The 20,841-nt window shown below is 36.0% G+C and overlaps 1 long non-coding RNA gene across 1 annotated transcript in view; it reads left to right on the top strand.

Annotated features, from left to right (window-relative positions):
• Positions 1–604, top strand: part of LOC135199139 (uncharacterized) — a 10,809-nt gene extending 10,205 nt beyond the window's left edge. The window contains exon 2 of the long non-coding RNA XR_010310916.1: positions 1–604. This exon is cut by the window's left edge and continues 9 nt beyond it. This is a non-coding gene — a long non-coding RNA (uncharacterized LOC135199139).
• The last annotated feature ends 20,237 nt before the right edge of the window (positions 605–20,841 follow it).

The following is a 20,841-nucleotide window of genomic DNA, read 5'->3' as shown; positions in this document are numbered from 1 at the left end:
GTTGGTGCTGTCGAACTCTATGCTTCGAGCTGCTGGTGACGGTGTTCGGTTCCTTACCGCCACGATGAACTGTAAACGTTAGATTGAAGAACTGAAGTCTGTTATCAGGGTTTATGATTTCTCCTCCCATATGGACTTCAAACAATCGTTTAAACACTATAACATAATGTGACAATAGGTGGCAGTTATAACAACCGTTTGTTATTTATTTGTTCTTCGGAATATTCATAATGTTATTCACAAGGTCTGGAAAATATTCACATAAGAGCTATAATCTCTTATTTTGGATTGTCTACTTAATAGGCCCATTTGATTATTGTAATTTATTTATTACGTCGACAAATTAGTTATTCATCCACCAATCAATTCAAAAGTTTTTATATTTTTTCAATTTAATCAAATTTTTGCATAGATCTGACGACATGCAGGCATATAGATATGGCCAGTGATAAAGGAATATCAGATCTATAAAGGCAGAATGGTCATATGCTCTACACAATGTCCAACACTCATTTGTATTTCAATGTCTCATCTCTTATTTTCATTTATTTTTTGGTCAGGCAACTTAAGTAAAAATCCACATTCATTTGTGTAACATAAATATTATATCTTTCTACAACATACATAATTAAATCGGTATATAATTAGCGAGATATTTTTACATATAATATTAAATAAATAGTAAATAAAATAATTACGATAAGGCCTTCCTATTCACAAACGCGCCTGGTCTACAATTAATCTTTGAAATTCACAATTAAATCAAAACGCCAACCGGCGTCTGATCGGCCTACGAAGTGACGGTTTTTCTGTTGGTGCTGTTTCTTCCTTCTGCTCCTGCTCCTCCTTCGGCGGGGAGAAGGTTGGCGACGGAGGCGGCGGCAGAGCAGCCAGGAAGTCCACAAGGCTGAAGGCTCCTCGTCCCTTGTCAGCCCCAAGATGCTCGAGTCTCCCTCTTTTCTGCCGAAGTCTCTTGGCTTCCTCTTCGGCCAAAGTCTGCCTCGGCCTCTTCGCCCTTCGTCTCACGTCCTCCCTCCAGTCGGAGACGCCGCCCGACAGTTGCGCGGGAGCTTTTGGTAGGCAGGTCATGACAACGTCCTCCACCACCATCACTCCTCCACCAACTGCTGCTGCTGGAAAATACAACAACTATTAGGTGATGAAGGGAAAAGTAAACTGATAAAAGAAATAGGCAAATGAAACATATCTCGTGACTATGTTAGTCCTATGAAATTGTTACTCATTCAACGATTGTTTGCAATATGGAACGCTTTGTTTCAATATTCTTTAGACCTTGGTTTCAATAAAGGTTCAGTAACCCTTAAGAAACAAGAGGTCTATATAGTAGAATTAAATAATTTGCTTAATGAATAAATTGCAATGAATTACTAAGACCCCCATTCACTGTAAAACCGAAAGAAAAAATCCGAAATTTACCCTGTTGTACGCACTCCGTGTTTCCCAAGTCGAACTCGGAAAGCTATCCTGTAGATGGAGACGGGAGACCGTATATGGAGACACCAAGTGAGCAGAGGTCAGACAGCATAAGAATTTCATCGGCCATCGAGGTTTTATACCAACAGTCAGACCCTGAGGCCACTTTCTCTTCCTTTGGATGCCCTTTTCTTAATGGAAGCTCAATCCCAAAGGTCATTACTCTCAGTGAATTCTGAATCCCCTAAAAAGGCGGTAGACCCAACTGGTACATTGACGACGTGATAATCCTTTCGAAATACTTAGGACGCTGACCGTGGCTTCTCCCCCTAAGCCTTAATTGCTCTGTGGACGGAATTATTCTTGCGAGATTATTGTCTCCCTAGCGCACATTTTATTTTTTTTCTTTTCTTAGAGAAAATATACATTTTACAATTTTAACGCACTTGGTCAAAATGAAACTCATGCATTGTGGCTACACTTTTCCTTGACCTTTTAGAATCCAATTTGGTATTTCCTGGTTTTGTTTCTCTTGTCAGCAACGGTTTAGAGCTAATTTATCCTTTAGAAACTTTATCGTCATCAATGAAGATATTTGAGTATAATCTAAATAAAATGTAAATGCTAACTATCACTCTTCATCCTTTAAGCGTAAATAAATAATTTTGGACTGTGGTTTTCACGTGATTCACATAGCTTTCAATAATTATTAGGCTAGTTTGTCTTTCTTTAATAAGTAGTTTTTTTCTCATTTTTTCTTGGATCTTAAGCTTGGAACTATAAACATGAAATGGACGTGTGTATAAATGTATTAGAGCTGATTGTCACTGCACGGCGCCATAGGAAAGGCTGGAGAGGACGCTGAATGAAGCTATTTAAGCATCGTCTTGCAGACGACTTTTTCAACTCTGTCGTCTTCAATTTTCTACCGATTTTAATAAATATAGGCTCATTGGGAAGCTCTTCAAAATCCCTTTTAAATGCATATAATTGAGCATGTAGAAAATACGGCGCTGCAGTGTTTTAAGTAAAGATATCCAGATATGCATTTGACCTGGGTTCCCTTTTTTACTCTACTGTTCCAAATTTTTAAATATAAATTTTGATAAATTTATCATCAGTTAAAAGCTCTTGAAAAGCACTTACCAATGAACCCAATGAAGCACGTATATGTCTCATGCAATAGAAATAATCATGCAATGTAGCCATGTGCTGAGACAGTAGTGATTTCATGTCTTGCCATGGGGTTGTGTAATAAATTTTATCACTAAAGCCTGTTGAACTCCTTATATATAATACTCTACTTTCCATTTTATGCACTACGTAGGTCTTATCACCTTGGTATCCAGTCTGTGTCACCTAGGAATTAACCCTATCTCCTGACACAATGGATTTATATTGTAATTATGTTGACTTATATCAGTCATTATTACAAAAAGAAACACACATGTTAATATAATTTATATTTACAGATCACTTATTAATTAATGTCAGTCTTATTTAATAATAATAATTTTGTCTATTATACAGGCTGGCTTACCACTAAATTACAGAATTTTTAGACAATTTTATGCTAAATGTACAAAAGCTGAACTCGAAACACTGGGTATTACGGCCCCTTGAAGGGAACAAGTTTATTGCATTTCTGGCGAATGCTTCTACCCTGCAATGCCTGACTGTGGAGTCTGGCTACGCGGTGGTAGCGTCAATCAAAGTAAATGCCCACAATCAGGCGAATCACATCAAAGTAGTGATTTATCTACACCAAAGGATGTCTGCTTCACTGGCGCCATAACAAAGCTCTCTCCACCCTTTGCAATGGCGGTATGTTGCACACATCGGATTTCGCGCATTTCCATTCCATGTTTATAGTTCCATGATCTTCCTTCGTTCTGTCGAGTTTGTTTCACGATTATACATTTGTCATTTTGAAGACTAATCTCTGCGCATTGGAAATCTCTCTCTCTCTCTCTCTCTCTCTCTCTCTCTCTCTCTCTCTCTCTCTCTCTCTCTCTCTCTCTCAGATTTCTTTTGTTTTCAAAGCTCCATCTTGGGTTATTTCCTTGGAGAAATGTTTATAGTTATAGACATTTTAGTTTATATCTTCCTTTGTTTGAGAGCTCATGTTTCCGTTCTGGGGTAATATCCAATGTTTAGACCGGCAGCCCGGACCATTGAGATACAACGATCGAGATACTGACTGTAACCCCTACTTGTATTTAGGAGTAGACTTATTAACTGTGAAACTGACAGTCTGCCGAAAATATATGGGTGGCTTACTTAACAAGCACCACTAATAGCTTGTTAGATTTTGGGTCTAGATCCAATATATGAGATACCAGATGAAACTAACATATATTATATCTGCAGACTCTACTGATTACAGAATGACCAGTGACAGACATTTTGGAGGGTGGGATCCCCCTGACAGACGCACTGAAAAGGGGGGGTTAATTGGATCTAAATCCAACTTAGGAGATACCGAATAAAATTTACACTATAGTAGCACTGCACATCCTAGAATACTATGGTGGTAATGACAGATATTTTAGTGGGTGGTTACCCCCTGACAGACACCCCACAAGTACTGCGGTGGTAGTGACAGACATTTTAGTGGGTAGTTATCCCCTGACAGACACCCCACAACGAGTGGGGGGAGGGGGAAGGGAAGGGGGCTACAGGATCTCCATCAAACATCGGAGATACCAAGTAAAAATTGTACTACAATAGCACTGCATATCCGAGAATGCTGCAATGGTAATACCAGACATTTTAGTGGGTGGTTTCCCCCTCACAGACCCCACCCCACAACAAATGGGGAGGGGGAGGGGGAGACAGGAACTGCATCCAACATTGCAGATACCAAGGTAAATTTTTGTACTAAATAAAATAGCACTGCATATCCTAGAACTTGCTGGTGATGGTAATGACAGACGTTTTAGTGGGTGGTTTCCCCCTGACAGACACACCCTAACAGGTGGGCAGGTGGAAGGGCAAGCCCTGATAATTTTTGTCTAGGCTAGTATAGTAGGCTTCTATTGACTCGTATTATACATTATCGTGATATATTTTATAAATATTTTTATCCTTTCTATATCCTTTGTATTTATTTAACACAAAAATTATTTATTGTTTCATATAAATAACTGTCATCTGTAGACCCATAATAATTCGGTCATATTATTATTTTGTCAAGCGAGCAACTGAGTTCAATTATAGTACTCGCTTTAGCTTTGTTTACGAGATGAAAATTAATGTAGCGGTGGCTGGAAGACTGGCACTGTAAAGTAGCATGTAAGTTCATATCATTATTAGAGTTATTGCTGTAAAATATCTTTGTACATAACATTTGTTAAATAGAGTAATACGCACCCATCAAATAGATAGTAATACATATGTAATATATACGCTATAGTCAGGGTAAAGATCCTAATAATTGCACTATAGCCTACTCGGTTTGTTTTATCGAAGCAGGACTACCTTCTTTTGGTTTCAACTGACTTTCATACTAATGAAATCATGGATACATTTTTGTATTATCAGTTTTATGAATGAATATTGTTGTTACTGTAGTCGATTTTTTTTTCGGGTGGTGTAAAATTCGTCAGATATAATACACCTGGCTGAGGAAGGACACTGAAGATCTCTGTTTTTTAAACAATATCTCTACATACCAAGTTATTTCGAACATTTCCATTCTCTCAAGACGATTATGATAAATATAAGACCAAAGAAATAATCACCTAGCATTAATGTAAAGAAAAGAAGAGAAATAAAAAATTAGTGATTGTCAATTTTTTCTATCGTTAATTTTTAAGAGTCAGTGTTTAGCGAATTGTTAGGGTTTAGTGAGTAAGCGGTTAGTGAATGTTTATGAGTAAGTGTTTGATGAATGTTTAGGGTTTAGTGACTGTTTAATGTGTCAGTATTCAGTGAATGTTTACTGAGACTTTAGGGTTTAGTGAATGTTATGGTATTTTATTATGTAAGTATTCAGTGAATGTTTTGTCTTTAGGGTTTTAGTGAATGTTTTGTGAATGTTAAGTGAGCGTTAAGTGAATGTCTTGTGAATGGTAGTGTTTAGTGAATATTTAGTGTGTAAGTATTCAGTGAGTGTTTAGGGTTTCAGTGAATGTTTTGCAAATGTTAAGTGAGAGTGAGCGTTTAGTGAATGTCTTGTGAATGTTAGTGTTTAGCAAATGTTTAGTGTGTAAGTGTATACTAAGTTTTTAATGAGTACCTGTTCATTCACTGTTTAGTATTTAATAAGTATTTAGGGTTTGGTAAGCATTTTGTATTTAATGAGTGCTTAGGGTTTAGTGAATGTTTAGTATTTAATTAATGATTAGTATTAAGTGAGTGTTTAGTAAATGTTTACCGAGTGTTTGGGGTATAATGAGTATTTAGTGTTTTAAGTGTTTAGTGTTTTAAGTGTTTAGTGAGCATTTAGTGTATAGCGAGTGCCTAGTGAGTGTTGAGGATTCAATGTTTTGTGTTATTAAGTGTGTGTGTGTGTGTGTGTGTGTGTAGTGAATGTATGCAAGTGTGAGTCCTTACTGAGTAAGTGCATTGTGAGTGTTAGTGTTTAGAGATGTACTACATTACTGTTAGTTAGTGCTTCGCTACGCTACTGTATGCAAAGAAAGTCCTGTATTTCCACAGGAACCATTTATGCTTGACACTGCTTAGATCCAAGAGCAGATGCTTAGGCCTTGGCCACAATTGTTGGAGTGCTTAGGCCTGTTTTCGTAAGGTAATTTTTCTCTGTGAAATTGGGTCGAATAATAATAATAATAATAATAATAATAATAATAATAATAATAATAATAATAATAATAATATAATAATAATAATAATAAATAATAAAATAATAGAATAAGATGGACCGAGACCTTTCAATATGGCCTTCCGAAGCCACTCTCGGCAGAGAGATCGCTACTCCAGTGATTGACGCCCTATGCCTTGCACACAGCTGACATATTTGCACATTCGGTTGTCCGATTTTTATGACTGTTTGAGACGCATTATAAATCATTTTAGCAATGTTAATACATTGAACAGACGTGAGAATATAATATGATGTTAATGCCTGTCTACTGGATATAATGAACAATTAAAGTAAAAATATTACTAGGGAGAAAATTAGCCGAATAATTGGTCGTCAAAGCCAGCATCGATAGAATGCCTGTGGCGCGTGCCGGCGGGAAGTTAAGGAGATAAACACAATCAGCTGGCCTTTAAACATCAAACTGCGTAACGTATCATTTTTAGCTGAGTTTAGATTTTCTTCCCTGAAGATATATGGTACCTGATACTTGGTGATAGCGTACAGATCAATTTGAGTGAGGCAGCCGAAAATAAGTGGACTATTAGATAACTGACATGATATTATAGGCCAACTTAATTTGGGAGTCAGGAGCTCCAAGTTGTATGATCGTCCAACTTCGGGAGGGGGAATAGAATGGGTGAAAATAAAATATTTAAATGTTTATTGTTAGCCTATCATGAACAATTCATACACATTTCCGTTTCCAGTAATTATTGTGTTGTGATACATCATCTCTTTGTGAATATCAGTCGAACTCCCATATCCGATAAAAATTTCATTTCATCCACACGAACCAACAGCAAACTAAAGAACAATTCAGTTATGGTAAGACACGTTGGGCTACGAACATCGACATGGCTTGCAGAGCCTAAAACTGTAGGCAAGAAAAGAAAATTACCAAAGACGCTATTAAAACGAGAATACTTATCTTACATTTCTTTTTTTTTTTTTTTTTTTTTTTTTTTTTTTTTTTTTTTGGGGGAGGAAATGAGAGTGGCACCATATGATTGGTTTAATTTTTCAAAAATGGCTCAGCACACGTACTTGTAGCTGTTGTCACTTGTGACCCTCTCCCATTCAGATAAAATACCACTTGTGTGAAGTCATAACACACACACACACACACACACACACAAGTAGTATTGTTTAATGTGTGTGAAACTACAGAAAGTAGACCAGGCTTAGTAAGTCTCATACATAGTTTTTTGTATATATGGGATGAAATTAATGAAGTGAAATATTCCATACTTCAATAGGAATTTTAAAAAATAACTCTGGCAGTAATTCTTATCCTGAAACATCACAACATTTCTTGAATTTTTTGCCTTTTACATTTTATCAGGCTCACGATGTTTGGATAATGACCATATTTATAATGGTAATATTGTCTACGATAGATTTTGAATCATTTTAAGGTGTCCCATCTCTCCCTTCTAATCGTGGGTTATGTCTGTGAAGGGGTAACCACCCACTAAAATGTCTGTCATTACCACCAGCATTATAGTACAAATTTTACTTGGTATCTCCATGTTGGATGAAGATCCTGTCTCCCCCTCCCCTCCCCACTCGTTGTGGGTGTCTGTCGGGGGGTAACCACCCACTAAAATATCTGTCATTACCACCATAGCATTCTAGGATGTGCAGTGCTATTGTAGTGTAAATTTTACTTGGTATCTCCAATGTTGGACGCAGGTCCTGTCTGGGCCCTCCCCCCACTCATCGTGGGGCGTCTGTCAGGGGGTAACCACCCACTAAAATGTCTGTCATTACCACCACAGTATTCTAGGATGTGTTTTTTTAAAGTTATTCATTTATTTATTTATTTCTAAGAATCGAGAGTCGATATCCTTATTTGCTGAATGAAAGCAAACTTAACTGGTATCCTATCCGCACGTAAATTCATTCCTAATGAACCTAGGAGGGACCAGATATGCGTGAGTTGATCTCCGCCTATCTGCCTAATCTATAACATCAACAGAGAAGGAAAACAATTTTTCCAATTACAGACATCAAATACCATCTTTTTCGTTACGCAGAATTTTAAATCAATTGCATAGGTTCACGACTGAAGAAGTTTTAGTTTTAAGGGTATTTATTTATCTTTTTATTTATTTATCTATTTATTTATTTTCAATAAAAAACGGAATCAGATCTTCTATCAACATGGCATTTCATTCAATCAGCTCCTCGTGCGTTTAAAGCCATTGGTAAGCACCTACAAATTGTTTCCAAGGGGCACTTTTTCTTCTTTACTGTACACCGTCTAGCAGTCATTATGACTGCCATTTGCAAAATCCGTTCCATGGTGATGTATTTCGGGACTTTGCAAAGCATCCCCTTCGACATCTTTGCAGCTGGGTCCAACAGGAGGCACGAGGGATACTTCTTCAAGAGCTCTGCAGACTGTTGATCTTTAACGGAAATTATAAATTCCCCTCTCAGGTTCTGTCTGACTTGCAGTTTCGCTTCTGGGTATTTCTTTTCGAGTGCCAACACAGCAGCGTAGGACGTTTGCTCTTGCAAAGTCACTGCTCTGAATTTTGAAGTGCTGGAAAGTCGATGTTGCTGGTCATGATAGGTGCTGTAGATGTCGAGGTGTTTGAAAAGTTGATAACGCTCATAAAGGGTTTTTTCCGCTTCTTATGGACTTCTGGAAGCCCTGTTCGTCGAGGGAGGGCATGTCCACCAGCTGGGGGCCAGGAGACGTCGGTCGCTCCTCTGCCATCGTCGAGAAATAATCCATGACAGCCTCAGTAGACTGCCGACAAACTAAACCGCAAGAGTCTTCTATAATAACTGAAAATTATTACGCAAGACGACTGTGACTGACCCGAACTTGTCATTCTGTTCTGGGTGCGTCAGGTGAGAGGAACCCTGCATAGTCCTGTTATTAGACCTATACAGTGCGTCACAATGGACAGCTGTAACCTAGTTAATGAAGGTGAATTAGTGAGAGTCTATTAAGAAGGACTAATTTTGTCAGGATTTTCCTTAGGCATAACTCATACACTCACAGAGAGGATGTCTAGTAAATGGTATTATTTTTTCGAAATGTGTCTATATGCGATTTATTATCAGTTTCATGAATCACCACATAATGAGGTCATGGAATGATGAATGTGACGCTCATAGAAACAAGGCTGAGTGATGTAACAGTTCTTTTCATTACAATTACAAAATGTATAACATACTTTTAGAAAGTTTCACCTGTGACGTCAAAAGGAATGACTATTATTTTTCAGTGGCATTGTCAGTCATGTTTAGTGAATTTTTTTTGGATTAGGATTAACATGCTTTAATAAAGGGTTAGTTGATCGATGTTTGTTTTAAAAGATGCCTTTAGGTTTTTAACTTTTCATTTGTAAGCCCTTAACATAATTGTAAGATTACAGCCTCATATATTTTATGGTAATTATGAAAGACACTTTCGTCCTCAAGGATTTTATTTAAGAATACATTTCAAGTTCGTTTATATAAACGTAATATTATAGACTTAGTATATTTTAGAGGAATTAGTGAAACTTGCTGTCAATTATTTTTTATATTGATCTCACATAAATTATGAGAGAGAGAAAGAGAATTCCTTGATTAGTTTTATATAGGCTGGCGCTTGCATATATCTGTAGTACTTCGCCTCTCTCTCTCTCTCTCTCTCTCTCTCTCTCTCTCTCTCTCTCTCTCGTGTACTGCCCCATATATGCCAAAAACTGTTTGTTACAACCGACTCAGTGGGCCTATACCAACACGTTTTTGTACGCGTGCACAACAAAATAACTTGCGTTTTATGTAATTGATAACCTATATCACCTGGAGATTCTTTCAGTCATATATATGATGGATAAGAATCAAATAAACCTACATCAATCATTTAAGTGATTGACTCGACAACGAAACAAGATATTGAACTACAATAATAAATCAAATTGGAGAAACAATTCGAAGAAATATACAGTTTACACTGCAAGTTAAAGAAATATTGCAAATTATAATTATATATTTACTGCTCGTAACCTTATAGACACATTTTAGGGGAATTATGAAGAATTCCTTCGTCCTCAGTTTTATTTAGATATTGTCATATTACCATAATCTTATAGATTTCCATTGCAGTTGTTATAGAAACTTGCTTTGTCAGTTTTATTCAACATTATTGTAATTAGATATATTTATATTACGCTGAGTTAGGCCTACATTACACCAGAAAGAAGAAGGCAAGTCGAGGAAACCTCCAACGCGTCGGGAACCCAGCTCTTAAAAAAAAAATTATAGTACTAGGTATCTTTCTTACTCCCCAATTACTCCAGACTATCACTACAACAGACTCCCGGCTCTCGTTCACTCCCTTTTAACTCCAACCTGCTGCCCTGAAGGAGGCAAAGTCTGGAGGGAGGAACTGCAACGGGTCAGGAGGCGTCTTTTTCAATAAAATATGGAGTTTCTGTCAAGGTTGTATTGTTTCGAAGCTCTGAGCAATTTTGTTGTGGATGTTGCTGACGCCGTTTGGAGGAAAGGTTTAAAACGAATAGAAAGGAAAAAAACAAAAAGCTACAACATACGGTTATAATTAGGGGAAAAGTAAACAAGATTAAATAGGAGAGAGAAAAATTTACTGTGCCTGTAACCTCCAGTAGGTCTAGTTCCTCCCACGGAGCAATTCAAATTTGTACGGAGGAGCAGTTGCCAGACACCCAGGTTTTAAGGAAGAAATTATCATACGGTTAGGATACCTGTTATAAATGCAGCTCTGCCCCGTTTCCTCGGAATTTATGTTGTGCATTAACTGATTGATTGTGGGTTACCTGGCGTCACAACTACTAGGGTCACTGACGCCGAATAATGTGCATTAAGAAGAGGACTCCTAAAGCATCAAAATAAATAAATAAAAAAAAAAAAACTGAAATATACCTCATATAACACACAATTGTTTTAAGGAACACATATTGAATGATCTTTTCCATACGTGTGTATTGTATGCTGCCAGTCATTGCCGATTGGTAACTTGGAGTCTCTTAGAAAAAAATATTGTCACAAATTAGTCTAAATTCACATATATCCGGCAACATACCATGATTTATTGTAAATAAAATAGTCACTATATTATAATGTGCTTTGAAACAGACCTATCTAGATTTTACTAATAAAGTTCTGAAAAAAAAAAAGTTTTCAATTTGATACTCCATCATGAAAAGTGGTATTTTTTTTATCTTTTATAAGAAAAATATTACACTTCATTTACCTAATAAGTAAGATAATACCAAAATATTACAAAATGATATACCTGCAATATTTACAAATTATTATTGATCGCAAAAAGAAAAAAAATTAGACTAAAAACCAATATCCTTTTTACTGAAAAGTAGTATTCGACGATTTCAGTGTTACAATAACACAAAGTGACGACAATTAGTGTTACATTGAATGTTATGTTTAGCCTGTCGTGTTAAAATCACATTGTCCAGAACTGCAGTTGTAACAAGTGAATAAGTAAGTTTAAAGTTTGTAACAAGCATCTGTCGGTGGTTAGTCTTAATGGCTCGTTAAGTGTTTATCGGCATCGGGGTTCTTGAGGCGACTTCGACGTTAGGCTGAGTGGTCGGGGTCATTGCCTTGTGACCTTCCAAGGAAATCTAGACTCCTGGGGATGTCCCATGCTGAGTGACCGTGGGAACATTGGATTAACTGTGCGGTCCTGACTCCTGTTGTGTCCCCTTGAGGTATTTGCTTTACCTTTTGACCTGAGAGGACCCGTCAAGTTCCCGGTACCAATTTCGACTGTGAGCGTTTAGTGTGTTTTGTTCCAGTAAGGGTTTTTATATTTATACTGTATTTTTGCTAATGGTAATAATTTTAAAATTAAAAGTGAATGTTGTAATCGGTGTAATTACTTTAATACTAATTATGTTCACGATACAAATATGGTGTTTAGGACAACGGTAATGCTTTAGGTTTTGTAAATTTATCTCTAGGTTTTGTAAATATCGGGCTTTGACAAATTAATTCGGGCTTTGTCAATTTATTTATTTATTTTTAGCTGATAGGTAAGATGGGGGAAAGAAAAGTGAGGGCAGTTAGTTAGCTAACCATGGTAGGGAATAATGTAGAAAGTTAAGTATTAATAAGATTAATGTAAAGTGTGGTTTATCCACAATTTTATTTGGGTAAGGGCACAATTTTTGTAACTATGGCCTTAATATTAACCTACTACAATAATGATCTTACATTATATTAACATGGTGAATTGTACAGATTTTAACGTTAGTGTTAACATAATGATTTTGCAATATATTTACGTAGTAAGTTCTACATAGTTCTACATATTACTTTTTCACAAGACCTTTCTCAAAAGTATAATGGTTGAGGTTCATCGCGATGAATATAATTATGAAGAGAGACTTTTCCACCTTCTGTGGTTTGTGTTATTTGGGTAGTTTCTCTCTTCTGCCTCAGATTCTTCTGTCAATTCACTATTGCACTGAACTAGTTTCCTCCATATACTGGTTGCCAGTCTGTTAATCTGATTAATTGCTTCTACTTTGTATTTGTTGTGTATTTGATCTATATTCGGATCATCATATTCTTGAATGTTTCTCATTACATTCCTTGATTTTTTTTTAATGCACTTACATTAGAGGTCGATGCTAAACACGTGGGTATTAGTGGATTAGACTTTAGTAGAAATGGATATTTATATTTTTGTCCATATTCCTAAAACATTTTAGCTTTGTATTCTGCGTTCTTGCTATTCTCAGCCTTTCTGCGAAATGTCTTTATATTCATCTCTGTCCGAATTGCATTCCTAAAGTAGCTATTCTTGTGCTTTTAGGCAAATTAAGTGGTTGTTGGTCTAATCTTATTTGTGCAGGTTTGTGTGCAGATAGTGATACCAGTTGGAATTTGGATTTATTTCTGTTTTCCACTTTATTCAACTTATTTTTCAATTTGGCCCATTGTTTTTTTGTGCTACTTGTCTTTTCAAAGTTAGGTCCCTTCTTCGTGTACGTTTTTCTGAATGTGTAACTTTTTGAGTTATATCATCTGCAAAGCAGACATCAGTACAGTACTCTGGTGGTGGAGTCACATCTGATGTATATATAATATGGATAATGTTGGACTGAGTACAGATCCTTGTGGGACTCCACTTAGTAACGGGAATGGATTCCTTATGTAGTTTTGTGACTTCATTGCTACTGTTCGATCTTTGATGAAGTTTTCATAGTTTTTTCTCAAATGCCTGGAAGGTTGAGATGTAGCATTTTGTATTGAATTCCTTGTATCCTTACTTTGTCAAATGCCTTAGTTATATCTCTACATACTAGGTTGCATAGGTACTTTCTTCTTTGTGATGATAGTGCAATTCTCTCATTGTTGCTATTGCAATCTGGGTTCCTCTTCCTTTCCTAAATCCATATTTGTTGATATTGTGTAGTTGATTACCTTCTAGGAGCAACTTAACCTGTTGTTAATTATTTTTAAAAATATTTTACCAAATATTTTTAGTTATGATATTGGTCTAGTTGTAATTCTAGACCAGACAAGTATCTTTTCCTGTTTTGGGGATTTAAATCATTATTGCATTCTTGAATATAATTGGAAAATGTTCCATGTGAGACCCCAATTGTATCTTTATTTTGAATTATGGCCTTGTTAATTCCATTTCCTCCTGGTGCCTAGTTTAAAATTTTAAATTATTAATTTTTCCCGTAACTCTACTTTCCTTGTTAGTGGGCAGTCTTCATCGAATCTGCTAATATAGACTGCATGGTGCGGATTTGTTCTGTCTGTTGTTCAATGAATTCCTTAGCTCTTGGTCATCATACATTTTCCCATTCCTAAGCTTTATGTATGGTGATGTATTAGTTTTGCTTCCCATCAGTCTTGAAACGAAGTAATTGGGTTATTGTACTGTATTTGTGTATGTTTTATTAGGTCTTCCCAATTTTATGATATATTCTTGGAGTTTTCTTGTACTAACTGTTCTTATACCGATACATTTATTTTATTTAATGTGTTGTTCCAACCTGGTATATAGTACTGCATTTTGGATGTTGTTGTAGTGCCATTCTACTAATTTTAACTTGCCACTACAAATAGGATGTGGCAGTTTAGTGTATTTATTTACGTATTGGTATATGATTTATTATAGCTTCCTCTGTCTTTATTTTTGTACCATTAAAATTCTTTGTCTACTATTTCTTTTATTTATATTTCATTTGAATTCATTGATGGTTGTCTACTCATTTTTGAAGCTTGGCCAACTTTCTCTTTTTATATATTTTGTATTTCTGAAGATAGAATAGCTTATTGGATTAGTTGACAATGTGATTACCATTGGTATATGATCAAAGTAGGTTGCTGGTCCTTTCGTAATGGCAATACTGAGGTGAATTTCGTTATTTCCTAATATTATGTCTGGCTTTCCTTTTCTGTTATTTGCTACGAAAGTATCAAAATCAGGTCCTAAGTGAATAAATCTTTTATTTATCAATCTATTTCTTGACCAGTGTAATTAAATTACCTTTATCCAAATAGTTGGTGTCTGGCATTTAGATCCGCTGAGATAGGTTGGTTCTCTCCTGCTCATTAACTTCATGACATCCGGAAGTAGGAAATAATGTCAACTTGCCGGCTTGTCAGCTGTCGCGATCACTATCGGTCCTTTGTTAGTTTGAATCTGGACTGCTAAAATGTCGTCTTGGAAATATTCTAATATTTTATGTCTGTGTGTGTGTGATTTAGGCCTATAGTATCTCATGATCATCGTTCATAAACTAGTTTAAAATCCCTTTACCGTCCCAATAAGTTCATATACAATTCTATATGATGCCATCAAAGTCGTTTGTCGGGCACAACAGACTGTGTGATTAAATGTTTAAGTAATGCTGAAGTTAATTGTAGACTTTGTAGACCTTAAGGATGCCTTTGACAAGGCAAATTAGGAAGTCATTTTAGGAAGTGTTGAGTAAAAGCATAAAAGGAAAATTATTAGTGTAGATTTCAGATTATCTATCAAACAAAGGCCAGTGTCTGGTTTCAAGGTCATGAGTCTTTAGAGAGAATTTGAATTGGGTACCCCACAAGGGGGTGTTCTCAGCCCTATGCTATTCAATATTCTTCTGGACAGGATAGCTTCTTATAAATTTTATGGAGAACCACAAGTTACAATATATGCAGATGACATGACGATTCAGTGTAGAAATGAGGATCATGTGTTGGAAGTGATTGGTCAAATACAGTCTCTGTCGTTCAGTAGGTCTGCCCGTTAATGAAAAAAAAAAAAAAAAAAACTACCAGTCACGAACCATAGATGGAATAAAACTTTAAATAGTTACTAGTTATCAGTGCTTGGGAAAGCATGTCGGTTTCAATACCGAAATTAGGGATCAAATCCATTATGTCAAAAATATATGTACAGACAGGTTGAAACCTTCGAAGCGTTGTCTTATTATGGAAAATGTGTTTATGTGCCAGTTATAAGATCTGTATATCTAAGCACAGTGAGAAGTATAATAGACTATTCAGCTCCTATCCTTGCCTCATACTGGGGCCTTTGGAGCTCATTCCAAATGAAACTATGAGAGTTGCAGTACTTGGTTCCCCAAAGACAACACTAATCGAGATCTTGAGAAAGGAACTCAACCTCCCAAGCACCTAACACCCATTTCCACTTTGAGGATTAGTACGAGTGGTGATATTCACCTAAAGAATGCGGTTGATAAATACACTGGTGGGTTTAGTGGCATTTTCAAGAGAAATGCATATGCAAAACAGTTTTGTCAAAGATTGTGTGAATACGAAGTTGAGGAATTTTGCGTTCCTTTGCCAAAAGGAGTGTGTTTGGGGACCTGGATTATGGGAAATATAGCTCTAAGGATAGACTCGCGTTAGGAAAAGAAAGCAAATTGTAATCCTCATGAATCACAGCAAATGTTTATCCAGAAAATATCGAGTATCCAAGGGAAAATGTTATCCATATGTATTGAGATTATGTTGCTGAAAATCGATCAGGGTGTTGCATCGTTAAAAGGGAATTTTTTGGGTATGGGACTAGTGTGGAAGAAAAAAATATCTAAGCGAGCAGACAGCAGATGTTCTAGCACTGCTGCTGAATTGTATGTCATTTAATATGTGGGCCTCCAGCATGCTTCTATGAAGAAAAAAAACTGTCTTTGGATTTGTAGATAGCCTAAGTCCTTTGCTTGCACTGAAGTCTAGGTCACTTACTGACGATGATTTGATTATGAAATTATAGAAATTTATTCATGACATAATATCAAATGGGTGTGATGTGAGCTTTATGTGGATACCATCTCTCTCTCTCTCTCTCTCTCTCTCTCTCTCTCTCTCTCTCTCTCTCTCTCTCTGTAGTCACGGTTTGAGGAGCTTCTCTTTAATAGGATATTTTTCTTGGTTATAACGGTGGCAGGCATGGAATGGTGCTTGAATCTTTAATTTGAATGGACAGTGATAGTGGTATTGTGTTTACTTACACCTATTGTGAACATAGTTAATATAGCACTTCAAAACTGTTAAATCCAAGTAAGAGACCCCTGCACAAATTTTTCCTTTGCCGCACATGCGCAGTAAACACCTTGTGACGTCAAGATTCTAAAAAGGTGATGTTTCACGTCTCTCGAATATTGAACATCGTTTCTTGATATCTTAAAATACTGTAGCTATTATAGTGTTCATCTTACAAAAAAAATAAATTCAAATATGTATCCAGACATTGCTAACGAAGTAGGAGAAGAAATGAGGAGAGGAAGCAGAGAGAGAGAGAGAGAGAGAGAGGGGCAATCCTCTTTTATCGTCACTGAACAGTCCTTCACGGCAAACACTTGCCAGATACACAAAAAGCCAACTACAAAAGCATTGCAGTCAACTAGGACTAAGAGGTATTTGGACGAATAAAGATGCCTTAATTGATAAATTAATGGAGCATTATAAAAATATTGGAGAGAATCATTCATCGCCTGCTCCCAGCCAAGAAAGAGACCGTGAATTACAGATATCAAACCCGGCACAGTTATATTAAAGGTTTGAAACTTTTGTTAGAGAGACAGAAGACAATTTCTATGTTATAAATAACTCTTGAGCCGATAAGGAGAGAATAATAGGAGAACTACAAACTGAATTATTCCTTGCTGAAGAAAAAATCCGTCTTCTACAAGAAAGCCTTCAAAATAAATACGGATCACGTCCCTCTGAAGCCATCACTCCTCCATTGAGTGGGGAAAATGTATTACTTATTGGAGATTCTTGTCTAAAGGAAGTTTTGTCTAGCGGCCTTCAAGATAATGTCATGGTAAGAACCCTACCAGACGCAAATGTGGACCTACTAAAATCTTGGGTAATGGAAAAGCTGGAACATTCACCCTTTAACGAATGCGTTATTTATTGTGGAACTCAGGATCTACTCGTCGAGGATATTACAGTGGAGGGAATTATCGACAATCTGGGCACCGTTATTGCTGAACTCAAAGAGAAAAATCAAGAAATAGAGGTCAAGGTCTGTGAGCTTATACCATCAATGAAAACAAATAATTTACCTGAAAGAATAACCGAATATAATACTAAAATGGAAGAATAATGTAATAAAAATGGAGTTACGTTGTTTAAAACAAAAATTCTTCAAGCTAGGAACTGGCGACCTACATATTAACAGTTACGATGCCTAAAAAAGGATAAATGCTATGATTTACTTAATAGAGTAGGTGCCATTAGATTGTTAGATGCTATTTCCTCTGTATGCTTAGATAACTTTGTTTGTTCCAACTGGAAAGCTGTCAAATCAAATTTATGTAGTTTTAACAATAATATTGTCAGACCTAATACTATGGAAGATGTAAGTACAGATATTTTGGTAAATCGAGTGAAAAGGGGAAGAAAAATATAACAAGGCCCCAACAAATAAAAAACAAGTACTTTGGACGAGAACTTCTCTCGAGTGGGACAGGCCAATTCTCAAACGTGTTCTAGATAAATAATAATGAGAGTAATGGCTCAGGCTATACTTATAGAAATAACAAAACTGGCAACTATAGTCATCATCTTAATATTAGAGGTAATAGATATGGCTGCTATAACTGCGGCGAATTTAATCACCAACAATCGAACTGCAGATTTGATCATAAACTAAGATGTAACGTATGTCATGAATTTGGTCACAAAAGTAGATTATGTGAACAAAACCCCAACTACTAGGATCTTGGCCAGGAAGATGGTGCCGACAGGAAGACTTCTCTTAGATTCAGTGATATGTTAACGGTAGTCCATATTAATGCCCAATCCTTGTTGAGTCATAAACTTGAAATAGAACTTATGTTAAACGAACAAAACATTGATATTCTATGTGTTAGCGAAACATGGTTATACAATAATATAGAGACGCATTTATAAATATTCCCCTGTATGATGTCTACCGTCAAGATCAAGGTCGGGGTGGAGGGGTATGTATATTTGTCAGAATATATTTGAAAGTCACCGAAATGAATTTAAGATCGAAAAATATGAGGGTGAAGAAGACAAGTGAATCTCGATCCAATATCGCAAGTTCCCTTCTGTTATTGTGGGATGCGTAGCTATATCGCCCTCCCAAAGCACCGGCAACCTCTTTTGATTATATCTCCGATATTCTGAAAGAAATTATCTTACGAAATAAGCATATATTTATCTATGGGAATTTTAATGATGATCTGCTAAAGACAGAGAATAAAATGTACAAACTAATTAAAACACTAAATTTCGATCAGATAGTAAACAAACCAACTAGAATTACTCCTACATCAGCGTCTTTAATTGATCTCGTCATAACAAATGCTAAACATATGATAACAAATATTGATATTATACCAAGCTTGGTGGCAGATCAAGAGAAATCTTAACTCATTTGAATATTCGAAAGCCAAAAAAAAGAAAAAGCCTAATTTTTAAAAAACCTTTATTTGTTTTTAAGATGGTTTGCAAAATTATTCTCCAGACTTTCTTTGTGTTCTTCTCACGAATAACGTAAATATATTAAATGGAATTTTAAATACTGACAATGTAAACAACCAAGTTGGAATTTTAAACATCTTGACATGGTGCCTAAACATTTTTGCTGCGTTTGTAACGATAGAAATCGTTCGTCCCCCTGAGGGCGCCCTGGATAACAGATGAAATAAAGCGGGACATGAAAGAGAGAGACAGACTGAAAAGTGAGTTAAAAAATCAAACTTTGAACATCTCTCTGAGAGAAAAACATAAAGACCTGAAGAAGAGAGTCAATTCAAAGTTAGCTGGAAGCCGTAAGCAGTATTACAAAAGCGAATATCAGAAAGCTAAAGGCAATGTTTCTGCTACTTGGAAAATAACAAAAAATAGGCTATTTAATGGACAGCAAACAGATAGGAGCTCTATGCCATTGCCAGCAGTAACTAATGTACACTCTAAGGCTGAATAATTCAATGATTTTTTCGCTGAGGCGGGTCGGGAAAAAAACTTTCGAAAAAACCCAAGAGGAAATTAGGAAATGTAATATCTCTACTGAAACAGTACATAATATTCCAGTTAGAGAATTAGATAGTTATAAGCCTACTCCTGTTGATTGTAATACTGTCATTTTAATTATAAAAAATCTTAAAAGCACAAATGCCTTTGGATCTGACGGGATTAGCTTGCGTTTCATTAGGGATGGGTTATACATTATTGCATTTTACCTTACAGTTATAATCAACACACCCATAGTCACTAAACAGTATCCTGAGTTATGGAGAAATCTCCACGTAGTAATTCCTGTTTTTAAGAGTGGTGATATGGAAGACGTCTCCAATTACCGTCCTATATCTTTGCTACCGATATTGTCAAAAGTTCTGGAAAAAATAATTGCTATTCAATTAACTGAGTATAGATCCACTCTGGTTTATGAATTACCTACATATCAGATCCCAGTTAGCTAGAATGGGTCAAATTGTGTCTTCTTAAAAATTGTGGGGTTTGGTGTACCCCAGGGCTCTATTCTTGGCCGAATACTCTTTGTAATATATGTCAATGATCTGGTAAAATCACTACCCGGCTGTTTCGTCATCCAATACGCCGACAACACCTAGATCTTAATTGAAGGAAATGTAAATGAAATAGACGAACTAATTCTTAGGGCAGAATACATACTAAAGAAGGCCAAATACTACTTCTTAACTAATGGTTTGCTTCTTAATGAGAAAAAAACACAATTAATTTTAATAGGTTTTCCCGACAATATATATCAGAAATTGGAGACAATGTGCCAAATAGATTTAATGGGAAATATTGATTTTAAACCCATGAAAGCTAAAATATCTAGGGGTTTATTTTGACAGATATATGACGTTCGAAAACGCATATAGATGAAATTTATAAGAAAGTGATGGGTACTTTAATTTATTTAAATAGAGTAAAAGATTCATTTGATTCTTCTACGCATAAAATAGTTGTTCAGTCGCTGGCTATGAGTATAATCAACTATACTGTTTAAGAATTTGGGGAGTAACTGGCTCTACACAAATGAAAAGGGTTCAAAAACTTCAAAACTTTGCCGCCCGAGTGGCTGTTAGTAATGTAAAAAA

Source organism: Macrobrachium nipponense, chromosome 25, assembly GCF_015104395.2.
Source record: "Macrobrachium nipponense isolate FS-2020 chromosome 25, ASM1510439v2, whole genome shotgun sequence".
In the NCBI taxonomy this organism is placed as follows: domain Eukaryota; kingdom Metazoa; phylum Arthropoda; class Malacostraca; order Decapoda; family Palaemonidae; genus Macrobrachium; species Macrobrachium nipponense.
The sequence above is the reverse complement of the archived record's forward strand: the minus strand, read 5'-3'. Positions and strand labels throughout refer to the sequence as shown.